Source organism: Pleurodeles waltl, chromosome 10 (genome assembly GCF_031143425.1).
Source record: "Pleurodeles waltl isolate 20211129_DDA chromosome 10, aPleWal1.hap1.20221129, whole genome shotgun sequence".
Classification (NCBI taxonomy): domain Eukaryota; kingdom Metazoa; phylum Chordata; class Amphibia; order Caudata; family Salamandridae; genus Pleurodeles; species Pleurodeles waltl.
The window spans coordinates 859,103,817-859,117,296 of record NC_090449.1 but is presented as its reverse complement, the minus strand read 5'-3'; the positions used below and the strand labels follow the sequence as shown (position 1 = coordinate 859,117,296).

General features: G+C 40.1%; 2 protein-coding genes across 4 annotated transcripts in view; one reads left to right on the top strand and one right to left on the bottom strand.

The window, feature by feature from the left end:
- The window catches only part of SLC25A40 (solute carrier family 25 member 40), a 218,394-nt gene extending 215,163 nt beyond the window's left edge, over positions 1–3,231 (bottom strand). Inside the window, exon 1 of one of the 2 annotated variants that reach the window (XM_069211568.1) lies at positions 3,140–3,231. The gene's annotated coding sequence lies outside the window, so the exon portion shown is untranslated. Of the gene's footprint in view, positions 1–2,782; positions 3,049–3,139 lie in introns of those variants that run through there. The other variant, XM_069211569.1, reaches the window with a different exon arrangement.
- Positions 3,232–3,464: 233 nt separating this feature from the next.
- DBF4 (DBF4-CDC7 kinase regulatory subunit) overlaps positions 3,465–13,480 on the top strand; it is a 178,082-nt gene continuing 168,066 nt past the window's right edge. Inside the window, exon 1 of one of the 2 annotated variants that reach the window (XM_069211566.1) lies at positions 3,465–3,614. The gene's annotated coding sequence lies outside the window, so the exon portion shown is untranslated. The remainder of the gene's footprint in view (positions 3,615–13,480) is intronic. The other variant, XM_069211567.1, reaches the window with a different exon arrangement.

The following is a 13,480-nucleotide window of genomic DNA, read 5'->3' as shown; positions in this document are numbered from 1 at the left end:
TGCTGATTAGTGGGGGTGTGGTGAGGGAAGGCTCTATGTTATTTTTTTATAGCACACAACAAAATGTAAATCTCTGTAAATAAACTGTGCAGATATTTCAGAATATATCAGAATTAGGAAAGCACAAATGAAGCCCACACTTTGGTAATTCTGAAGCCTGGAGGAAACAAATATTTTAATATGATCTCCAAAAATCAATAGACTAGGTAATGACATATTCACACATGTTTGTGCTCTATATACTTTTATCAGTAAAACTGTGCGCTACTAAACCATGTATACTCCACTTTACGGCACTTCACTCTACTTTGCATCACTGCATGCAGCACCACTCCACTCTACACCACTTCACTCTGTGTCCCGGCACTCTACTCTGCAACACTGCACTCTACGCCACACTATTTTACTCTGTGGCACTGCACTCTTCACCACTCCAGCCTACCACTCCACTCTACACCACTCTACTCTGCAACACTGTATTCTATGCCACTGCCCTCTACGCCAGTGCACTGTATTCTGGATCACTCCAAAACACGCCCCTCCACTCCATGAGACGTCACTCTAGAACACGACACTCCACTCTAGGACATGCCACACCACTCCACTGTAGGCCTCTCCACTCTATGACACCTCCCCGATTTATGACACTCCACCCTGACACTTCATTTTATGGGCCTCCACATTATTTATGCCACTCTACACCTTTCCACTCTAAGTCCCTATATTCTACGCCCCTACGCTCCACTTTACAGCACTCCTCATGGCTGTCTTTGCCCTGTTCAGCGGTGCTTGCCTTTGCTGTCTCTGACCTGTTCAGCGGTGCTTTGCCATGGCGGTCTTTGCCCTGTTCAGCGGTCTTCACCATGGCGGTCTTTGCCCTGTTCAGCGGTGCTTGCCTTTGCTGTCTCTGACCTGTTCAGCGGTGCTTTGCCATGGCCCTGAGCTATGTGAGGGCACCTTTGCTAGTGCAAGGATGCCCTCTCACTTAATAACTTTGCACCTAACCTTTAGCAAGTGAAGGTTAGACATATAGGTGACTTAAATGTATCACATTGTCATAGCTACCTATAAAACCGAATGGATCAGCAACAAAGTCAGTCTTCGTCTACAGGTCATCAATCGATCAGCAACGCATCAGACTGTCAAGAGCATGAGCCCAATGACAAAATCTCAAATCTCTTCTCCCCCAATATCTCATCAAATTTGGAATAAGGTCAAATACCAGCCCAGTGGCCCCTTGTCCAAATACCCTTGTTTATGAACTCTCAATTGAAGTGTACTCACCTGGGAGGATCCAATTTGTCAAGTATGTATAGTAGAGGGAGTGAATGGACTCCAACTCCTAGGAGGCACTGTTTCAGCAATAGAGTGATCTGACTGCAAAGCACAGTTCATGAAGAATTTAGGCCCATATTTTTACTTTTTTAGCGCCGCATTTGTGTAATTTGTTGATGCAAAAGCAGTGCAAACTTAGCCTTAGATTATCCTTAGTTCCTTGGAAAGTATATCAAGATATGTAAGGAGCATCTCTTATGTAGCATTTGTTGTCCTGAGGGCAGCATTTGATTTTATTCCTCTGCCATGAACGTACACCTGTTTTTACAAGTATTTCGATGCCAACATCAAAAAAACTGATCTCTGCAACTCCATTTCACTATACGCCACTCTAATCTACAACTACTCCACCCTTTGACAATTTACTATACTCTACCCTACTCCACCCTACAGGACTCAACTCTGAGCCACTCCACCCCAAGCCTCTCAACTTTAGGCCACTCCACCCTACAACACCACTCCATCCACTCTACCCTACAACAATCTACTCCACTCTCTGCAATCCCTCTATCTCACTCCATGCTACTTAATTCCACTACTCCACTCTATGCCACTCCATTCTGACACTCTATACAATTCCACTCTACAACACATTACTTCCCTCATGCCATTCAACTCTACTACACTCCTCCAGTCTATGCCACACCGCTCTACTCTACAACACACTATCCAACTCAATCTACGCCACTCTGTTACTTTACTTCATTCTATCCCACCCCACTCTATGACACTCCATTTTACGAAACTTTACTCCCCCCATGGGACTCTACGCCACTCAACTCTACACCCTTCCACTCTATGACCCTCCACAACAATCTACAAGATGGCCCTCTACAACACTCAACGCCACTCTCCTTTACGCCACTAACTTTTTGCCATGTTGGTGTACAAAAAGGCTGACACATTGTCAAAGCCAATAGCTCTTACATAGGTGAGTGCTATTGGTTTTGCATGGGCATCGCTCCAGAATAATGCACCTAGAATTATGTTTGTCCATATCAGTTCCTTCATTCTAAGAGCATTTAACTGAGCTAAAGAAAATTCAAATGTCAGCACAAGAAGGATTAGAAAAGGCCAATACTATGTATAAGCTATATAGTGAGCTAACATCTCCCTCCCTCAATTGTTTAATGTCTTACCTTCGCAATGATTAACAACTATAACTAGTTAAACCCATTTTCTTCTACCCATTAATACAATATTTTCTTTTCGATGCTATACTTGATATTGAATCTTTCGTCCCCAACAGCTTATGATTTACTTAGAAATATATTTCATGTATTGGAAAATGTGCATTGAAAGAGATTCACTTGTAACACACTGTCAACAAGTCCACGTGTGCTCTGAAAGTGCCCAATAATTGCAGAGCTGTATGTATCCAGATTAGTGAAACATGTGTCCTTAGATCAGACAACACAGAGAACGGGCTATGTGTCCGTCATATTACCTTGAGCACGCTAGAGAATATATCGATAGGTGCCTACACTGCCGTCAGCAGTCTCGTCTCCTTTTAATCCCTCGTGTTCACCGTAGAACCTCGACCCCTCTACTGTGAAGCAACTGTGAAATTTGGATGCAGGTGGAACACCGCGCAGGCAGGAGTAAGTCTGCAGGGGGCGCTGTGCGCGCAGCACCAATAGAGACTGCTGAAAATGACATTGAAGTGCTGGGGACTGAAGGCTAAAAGACGTCTCCAATACTAAGGCTTTTGACAAGTGTCAAGGAAACTAAGAGAGGACTAAGACGTCAAACTGGTCCTTGAATTCTAGTAATCTGAAAACAGAAATAGGACACGTCTACTCACGAGTGGAACGACGGTCCTATACTGTTAGCTCTTCTTGAACTTTGCAGGAGCGTGTTTGTCCTTCCTTTGTTTTCTCCTTAGTCTACTTTTTGTTTCCATGATGTGCCCCTGTGACCCGTTGCAGAGCTATCAGAAGCGCTTTCAGCACATATCGAAACGCTCATGCTTATCCAGTACGTATGAATAGCACTGAAAAAATATGTTTTTTTAGTAAGGACCTGGAGACGGAAGGAAATGTGTTTCCAAGGCCGAAGGATACACATTCTTTTTAAGTTTTTAATTCCAGAGCCCGTGTAGAATCTGCTGTTTTGTGCTGCTTTTACCTGCACTCACAAAGTAATCATCCACTGAGGGACTGCGGCGGGAAAGTGTGAAGTCTGGAGTAACTCGAGTTTTCGCCGGAGGAGGCTTCGAAACCCTTTACACCTCCTTTTTACGCCATGTACCACCTCTAGCACGAGTTTGCTTTCTGCGGGTGAGTCGGTTCACTTAAATGATGTGTCGTTATAGTTAAACGGTTGGATACGCAGACTTGTTGTTCCTTTCTTTGATATCCTGTTACGTTTAGGCAAGCGCAGGAGACTCTGATTTTTGGATTCATGTTTCGTGTGTATTTTTTACCATGCTGATCTTTTTGAAGAGCAACATGGAGAGGGCCTGCCGTCTTTGCTTTGCCACTTTCAAAACTGGATCCGCCCACAACTGTTTACGTTCGGGGTCTGAAGCTCAAAGCCTGGGCGTCCATATTGACAAAATTCGTCTGCAAATTGCAATTCAGTTGTGACACTTCCTATGTGTATGGAAATGTCTCACACCTGACCGCTGTATAATACATTTCCATATGTAATAGCAGGTTTATTCAATCAATCAATCAGGAATTTGTAAAGGGCACTACTCACCCGTGAGGGTCTCAAGGCGCTATTAATGGCGCATAATGTTTATTTTTGTGTGTTTAAGTTGACATATGTATGTAGCATAGCGAATTCACCGGGCTTCTGGTCTCGTTGCACTGACAACTAGAGAATTAAAGAAATGTAGTTTTTCAAAGTTGCTTTATGTGCATGATTTCTTTCTGCGTTTTTTTTTCTCTTTCTTAAAAAAAGACAGACATGAAATGTTTTACGTTATGTTGCTTATTTGCACTGTATCATGTGCTTCAAATGAAGCCTGTCATAGACGTTCATCTTATGTTGCAAGTGTTCAAGGCTTGATGCCTGTTGGTTCAGCTGTGCTCCTATTCATTTTCAAATAGTTCGTTCGTCAAACAAGCATCCCCTTACATATAAATTAATGGGAATGGTTATTTATTCATTCTGTGTGGGTTCTTCAAGTGAGCCTGTTTTATGAAACAGTTTTTTCTGTGAGTATTGATTTGTCATGGATTTTTTTATTTATTTTTTTAACTTCAGTCTCTCGTTACCACCTCCATGATATGTAGAGGGTGTTAGCGCGTCGATCCTTAGTAAGTAAACTTACAAGGGGACACGTATAGGTCGATGAACCTTTCGACTAGTTTAAGATGTTCTTACCATAGTTCCAGAACAGAATCAATAATCAGTACACAATAATCATTAATCCATTCAACAATCAATGGAGTCAGTAATTTTCACACACCATCACTTTTCAGCCATGAATAACCACACCTTTTGGTATAAATTTAGTAAGTTTATTTCCCTTAGATTAACAATGCTAAGATCATGTAGATTAATCTCCAATTCAAAACGCTTGTATGAATAATATTGATTAACCAAAACACACAAGAAACATAACCTAATTAAAGCTTGAATCACAATACATTCTAAAGCATTAGTGCAAAATCTTAGCAAAGTCAACTTCAATAGTGCGACATAATCCATAGAGTTCAGCAAATTAATTTGTCAAACCATTTGTTTCTGCAATTTGTCAGTCGTCATGTAGATAACCTCAACTAACCCAAATTAGCATCAGCATGTGGGGCTTCATGCAAAACATTTTAGAATATGAATTTAGAAAACATTTAGCTATGGAAAAGGCATAAAAATACATTCCAGTCATATTTACCTATCCATAATATGGGTCAGCAAAACAGAATCATTCTTCATCCCCATTCGATCATCAATAATCTCGAGTTTCTTCTTCTCGACAGCGGCCTGCCTAACAATCTCTGCTCTCTTTTCCCTTGTCACATTGTTATTTCAAAGTAACCCAAACTATCCCCTAATTTCCAATTGTTCATTTAATCGTACGTTATTACTCTCCCCAACAGTGATTCTCTACCAAATCAATGAATTCTAAAATTTCATCCTTCACATGTCTTTGATTGGTCTGCTTTTATGATGTTCTCATCATCCGGCTCGTCAGGTATCGGCTTTGTTGCATCTTCTTCTCCAGTCAGTGTCTTCATTGTTCGCGTCCTGGGAAAGGTTCCTCTAGCACACATTACACACAAATGTTACTCTTTTAAGGACACTGTCTCTTGTTAGTCGGTTCTCATGGAAAGCTTCTGCTAAGCATTTTATTAAACAATGAACATTTGACAGTTATTTCACTCTGTTAGCATTTTCTATTAATCGCTAAGAAATACAGCTTCTGCATGAGGCAGGCAAAACTAGCCCAAGACACTCGGTAGGTGAAGGTCTACAATTAATAAGCTAAAGCATACTTCATAACCCCTAACATGACACATTACTACATGAATCTAATACATTTTCAATGTTTCATAAGTATTAATCATCAATTGGTACATTTTGTGAACACTGGTGGCCATTCTTCGAGGTCACATTTTCAAACGTGTCAGGCTCTACAAAATTCGTTATTCAAAATACATAAATACTCATTAATAATTTCAAATTAAGACATCTGCTTCAGCAGGGGGGCATGCATTTCTACTCTTCCGAAACTACTACTGATGCTGATTTATATTGACTAACCAATTGCACTTTTGTCGTTCAAAATGATGACTAATTCTTAAATTAACCTTCGTGGTTTGGACTTTGTACCTTGTCTTGTGTAGATTTTCTTTTTGTTTTGGGCCCTCTCCCTTTGAGATTCACACGACCCGATCGGTCTGTGCCTTTGGTAATGGTGCATAGCGGCAACCGATTTTGATAACTGAGCATTGTTACAGGTGGATGGTTCTAAGGAATTTGATGCAAATGGGGCAAATCAGTGCAAAATTTAGTAAAATGTGCACTAGCATAAAGAGTTAGGTGTCCTGAAATCTCGTGGATTAATACACATGCACCGGATGTACCTTTCCTGTTGAAAATGTCAGGCGTTGCATTGCATAAATATTAAAATTTCTTTGTGAAGTGGGTTATCTTCCTTGTTAAGTTACATTATGTGGTTTGTCATGCAGATTGTGATAGTGTAGTTTGGAATGATTTAATTGTTAATCAGTGTGGTGAAGATCACATAGTGGTGTTATGCCAATGGTGTTTGTGTAGCACACACATTTAAATCTGTGTTGCATTGTAATGTTTTGTGCAAATTGCTGAATCTATTTAAATTTTGGTCTTGATGGTAAAAATGGAAAAAGTTAATGTGGTTTTATGTGTAAAGGCGTTTCTGGATTTATAAATATATAAGGTAAGCAGATTAATGGAAATCCGAGATTTCCAGATAAAATGAAGGTTGTGTGGCATCTTACAAATTTAAAGTCCTGTAAATGTCTTAGTAGTCTTAACTGTGTATGAGCTAATCAGGGTAGTGTTCATATTCATGTGAACAGGAAATGGACACACTAACTGATACCTGGATTACTGCTGGTTAAGAACCTATTTTAGTGTGAATGAATGTAATCTAAATGTTTCATTTTTCTGTGGTCAGTTTAATTTTCCTTCCTACATCCCAGTAAGCAGACAAAGTATTTGTTTTGTTTGTGCATTGAGTTTCAAGTCTTATTTTTATTTTATTTTTATATATATATTATATTGTGATTTGTTGAACTAATATTATTATGTTGTGAGTTGGGCAAAGATTACAATGATCACACGTTTGAAAAAGCTAGCTATGTCCCCTAAGGAAGGAGATGCTTCACCATTGATTAATACCCTTATCCATGAGATGCTGATGGACTATGTGTAATATTCATGTCTATGGCTTAAAGAATGGAACAGAATTACCGCTGAAAATAATGAGCTTCAGTTTATGCTATATAGGGTTCATTTGTGAGATTGCAGTCCCAGACCCTCCCACCAACCATCCTTGTCTGTGTGCTTTCTAATTGTTGTTGCTTGTCCTCTCTCATACTCACGTTTCTTTCCCACCCTTCTTCCCTCAGTGTTGCTTCGCCCCAAACCAAGTGTGTGTGTGTGTGTGTTATTTTATTTTTTTATTTTTTTTATTTTTTTTAAATGGTGCATTATCATTGTCCATGTCAAGGTGCTTTTAAAAAATATTTTTAGCCATGCTGTACAACATGGCTAAACAATTACTGCCAAAGAAAATAGCTCTTGTAGACAACACCAATTGGCTTTGCCAGTTCTTGTTTGGTTAAGGGAATCTGCTTTTTCCTAATTGTACAAGGCCTTCTAGTGTTAAATGTGCTTCAGGTATGTTTCAGTTTATTAGCACAAATAACATAGCCAAGATATTCTTTTTTCAAAATTATATTATTATATTGATTATTATTATATATACTTTTGTATGGTCACAGGGTTGTAATTATGGACTTGCCGACAAGTGAGTTAGTAAAAGCTTTATTGTATTTAAAGACTCTGGCAAAGCAGCAGGAAGACAGCACAAGCCTCCTCCCAGTCTCTCTGCCCACTCTTCTAACACCCCTACATTCTAATCCCTCCCACCATGTTCCTTCTTGACATGAATAGGTAGCATCAATTAATTCCATTGGGCTTACATCATGAGATATCTCCCCTCCCCCGCTTAAAACGCAACAATGATACACAACTTCCCTCTTAAAACACAATTAAGGATACATACTTTCAGGAATATTAGACAATGTTAGATACTTTTACAAATACCATAATTGATTTTAAGAAAAATCCAACAGTTTGTTAATGCTGTGACCTTAAGCACATATGAAATCTTTGTATTTTGCTTGTATGACAATCCTTCTACCAAAACTTCCACACCTGACTCCATTCCTGTTATGCTGACCAGATCCGCTTTGACCCTGAGACAATGATTTATCATCATCATGGCTTTGGGAAGAAACCTGAGGTGTACTAAGCATAGGACATTAAAACTCATCAGACACTCCCTCATCAGTTATATTTTTTTATTCCTGGTGCCTTGTTCATGATTGCGTTCATCATGTATCAACCAGCTCCTTGTACATGCCACAGTACCATCCATGTTAGTTCCTGCTGGTTTGATTACCCTAACTATTCCTATATACACGGATACACGACTCGTGCCAAATTTGACCATCTCCCAATAAAACAGAATTGCAAGAAACTTCCACCATCTTTACAGGATTATGAAACCTGCCTTCACCTTTCTTAGGCACACCAGGGTTTTACATTTTTACTAAATCACCCACTCACCCACCTTTACCTTAATCTTTTTGCAATTATCTTTACTCGCATAATTTGTTTGTCTCTTTGTTGTCTTTTTAAAAAAAAAATTTTTGCACCTTATTCAGGTTACTCATCCGCCCTACATTGTCTTTTCTCAGTGGAACTCTTCCTCTTCTCATGAGCTCAAAGGGAATATACCCTGTTGATAAACAACGTTGTCACTGTATGTCCGCACAGTTTTTCATACTTTTCTTCAATTTATGTCTAACATTCCTTGCTAATTGTATACTGCTCTTTATCACCCTGTTGAAGCACTCAACAACACCATTCTCTTCTGGATTATACACTAACGTGGTATTGTGTGTGTGATAGCATTTCTAAGCAGATACGCTTTAAAAATCCCACTAGTGAATTGGGGTCCGTTATCTGTAATTATGCACTTGGACAAACCTTCTGTCAACAATATACGATCCAGAAAGCTCACCCCAGCATTGGAATCTGCCTTGGGTAGAATCTCTCTTTCTGGCCATTTGACAAAGGGATCAAAACATACCATTATATACTTTGGTATCATGCAATCATAAATAGGTCCAACTATATTTCATCCTGTTCTTTCCAGTGGCATATCTGAAGATTTAGTGGGAACAAATGACGGAGGTTTTTCGGAGTCATTGCAGTTTACTCTTTTTCTGCCATCTTTCATTTATGCACTTATGCCTTCTTTACAAAACCTCGCACCCTTAGCAAAATACATCACTTTCTATGGCATCTTTCCATTCATTTTTTAACACACTATTGACTTCCTCAATAATGTCAGCCCCACAACAGTCATCAAACATTTCAGTATCTACATTTCTTACACTTGTGTTCGTATTCAAAATGCGTGGACGACTGAAAAAATCAGACATTCTGTTTTTGATATCAGACACGTAATTTACAACGTGGTTGTGCTCCAGAAATCTTATGGGCATACGTTCTAAATATGGTGATGCATTCAATAATCCTTTTCTGAGCGGTACCTTAGTAAGCCGTTTGTGATCATTATACAATTCAACCTGTGACCCCCCCCCCCCCGATAAATGTTCGAGACCCCAAACACATGCTAAAACCTCATGCTCAATTACTGAGTATTTCTGTTGAGGCAGAAAAAAGGAACATGAGGCAAAAGCAATTATATATTCCTTTCCTTCATCATCCACCTGTGTGAGTACTGCCCCTAAGCCTTTGTTACTAGTTTCAGTGGTAACTATGATTTTGAGACTGGTTTCAAACCCTTGCGGTGGTGGTTCTTTAGTAATGTCCCTTTTTTATTGAAACAAAAACTTCTTCGCACTACTTGGACAATCAAGTTAATTTTTCAGTTTAAGTAGTTGTCTAATGTGGTAGGTCTGGCGTGAAAACATTTCTACATATTTTGATTAAAACTCAGCTAGCTCAAGGAATGTCCTGATTTCATCCTTATTGGAGGGAGCTGGGGCATCTCTTAAGGCCTCAACTAAAGTTGTCTTCGGCACTATTCCTTTACTGCTTCACTTTCACTCCAGATATGTGGCTTGCCTCCTTGCAATCTTGCATTTGCTATTTTCAACTATTAAACCTTTTTCCTTCAAAGTATCCAGTATTTCCACCAAATTCACATCATAGTCTTACCTAGTCCTGCCCATGACTAATATGGTGTTTTTCAAAATAAGACCTCTTTGCAGTGTATTTAAATGGTAGGGCATGTTCTGGTGTGTCTTACATGTCCTGATAGTGAAATACTGCCAAATTCGGTTTTCACTATTGAAAGGCCTATCTCTCCCATAGGTTAACAAGGGGACTGTCTTTAAATATCTTTTAAGTGCAGCCTCCCATTGGGAGCAAATAGAGTAATGGAGTTTGGGGTCTCTGAACTCACAATTTCAAAATCCGTCTTTTGGTAGAGTTGATTTTTAGATTATCTGTTTGAAAATTCAACTTTTAGAAAGTGGGAATTTTCCCGCTTAACCATTCTGTGCCTCTGCTTGCCTGCGGAATCCACGTCTGGGTCAGACTGATGGTTGTGCTGTTGTGAATTCTCTCTAGACAGTGACACACAGGTAGCTGAGGAGTGTCCTGCAATCCTGATAAGTCTGCTGGGCTAGAGTGGGGAGAGAGGAGCTTACATACCTGAAAGGGCTGTGCCTGTCATCACACAATGCAGTCTCCAACCCCCTCGTGTATGTCTGGGGCCAGGCTTGGGCAAGGCAGGATCTTCTGAACAACAGAGACTTTCCTTTTGAAGTTTGCCTGCTTCAGAGGCAGAAATGAGTATAAGCAGTGGACCCAAAACCACAGACATTTAGAATACTTCTGGATCAAGAGGAACCTATGCCAAGGAGAAGAACTGGAGGAGGAGTACTGCCCCTTTGCTGTGTGTGCTTTGCTGGGTTGGCTTGCAGTTGTTGCTTCTGCCCTAAGGAGAACAAAGACTGGCCTTTGCTGTGTATCTTGCTTGTGAAGATTCTCCAAGGGCTTGGACTGAGCTTGCCCCCTGTTCTGAAGTCTCAGGGCCATCAAAGACTTCATCTGCCAGCACCTGGGATCTCTTGCTGAGACCTCTACCCTGCTCAGTTGTGCCACATCCAGACCTTGGGTCCTTGAAAGGAGAAGCTGGTAAACTCAAGGTGAAAATCCACACAGCAGAGCTGAGCAATAGAAAAATTGATGTAGTGCCTGCATCGAAGCTGAAAAAACCGACGCAGCACCGGTAAAATCAACTCATCAGCTCACAGCGGATTCATCCCTGAAGTGCGTCTGGATTTTCATGCATGATCCCTGGGTGTCAAAACCTGCAACATCACTACCTCGACCCAAAGCTGCTTGTCTGGAAATCGCCGCACCTCTTCCCTATGAGAAAAGAATCTGCGCATTGCTTGCCCGACAGAGAAAGAATTGACACACCACTTGCTTTTCCAGCGCACGCTCGCCTGTGCAGCTTTATTTTTGAGGCATACCAGGTACTTTGTGCTGAAACAACGCATCCATTGATTTCTATGGATTAAGATTACTTTTACTTTAAAAATTCATATCTTTGCTTGTGTATGTTGGATTTTTGTAATTTTGGTCTTGTTTCATTTATTTAGATAAATATTGGCTAGTTGTTTAAACTGGCATGAAGTCTATTTGTGGTGTTTTCACTGTGTTACTATGTGTGTTGGTACAAATACTTTACACATTGCCTATGAGACAAGCATGACTGCTTGCGCCACGCTACCAAGGGGGTGAGCAGGGTTTATCCTAGGTGTGTATCTCCCCTACCCTGACTAGAATGAAGGTCCCTGTTTGAACAGAGTGCAAACTGACTACCAACCAGTGTCCCTATTTCTGTCACACACCAATCACTTCATATTTTCCTACTTGAAATGTTTGAGACATGACTTGAAGTGAAATATTGAAATGGGGATAGAAATGAAACTGTGAATGAGCCACATAGCAGATGGGGTTTCGGCAATAGAAAAAAGGGATTTTTCTAAGCATTCAACGTTAAGCATAGTGTAGTTTGCTTCTTACATAGCTGTTATTTTCTGCATGCATGCCAAAATATAAGGCAAAAACAATTCAGTTTCATTCAAATAATTCTGTGACTTTTGATTCAATTTTAAAACTTGTAATATCCAACTCAGTTGCAAAATCATCCTCTACTGAATCTGGCTATGATGAAGCATTTACATGTCATTTTGTATGATAGCAAATGCAGATCAAAGAATATCATCCAAGCAGGTCGAATAAATTGAATAATCTACTCGACCAAACTGTAAGGTGCTTGACCCGTAAACTGGTCTTAAATTGTGTGAGGCTAGGCAAATGTTTTAGTTTAGAGTCTCCTTTTTCCTTATTCTCACATGTAAGTGCACCTTCAAATATGTGAGTTCAGCATTTCTGCTGTGCAAAGAAAACCTTGTTTGTTTGATTTAAATAGATTAAACGCAGGGGTGTGGAATTTATTAGAATATCTACTTGTCCAGTGGACAGGTTGCTTCTCAAATCTACTTGTCCTGTAAAAAGATCTACTTGTCCCTTTGGTGCCATGTAGTGTGGCGACAAATTATGGCAGCAATCTCATTATGTAAGTGCTCTGATTATAGCCTCTCTGATTATGCCAGGGCTACTACCATAGTAGGGCTTGAATACTTGCAGTTTCAATCCCTACTGTAGCAATTTCCTTATTTTGCCACCTTTCTGCAGATCTGCATACTGGGGCTGGAGGAAGCAGTAAGCAATAGTTCCAGTGCTGGAATGCCTTTGAGTCTGCAAACCTACTAACATGCATGTTTTAAAGATTTTTACCAGGTTCTCTCTAATATTTTCCCATAATAAGAAAGGTTGGACATTTACTCCTGACAGTGGCAGAATTAGAACTTCATCCAGGGTTGGGAAGAAAGTGGCTGGAGGGAAAATGAACTTGCAAATGCTCAATAGATTTTTACATAAGCAAATCTACACATTGTATTTACCCATGCTAAAATACAGTTCACAAATATTTTATAGGGGTACGACATATACCATGGGTGCACTTTTGTGACTTTCTTTAAGAATTTGGGGCCACATGTAGGTAGGTTCAGATTTGCGACCTGCAAATTGCAAGTCGCAAATCCGAATGTAGGATGGTGTCCCTGACACCATCTGTGATTCGCAAGGGCTTCGCAAATGCCCACCTCATGAATAATCATGAGGTGGGTCGCAATTTGCGACCCCCCTCGCGAATGGCGGCCCTCACAGGGATGGTGGCCTGCTGGAGACAGCAGACCACCATGTCTGTGACTGCTTTTCAGTAAAGCAGTTTTTTTTTTTTTTTTGTAATGCAGCCCGTTTTCCTTAAAGGAAAACGAGATGCATAACAAAAACGAAAAATGAAACGTTT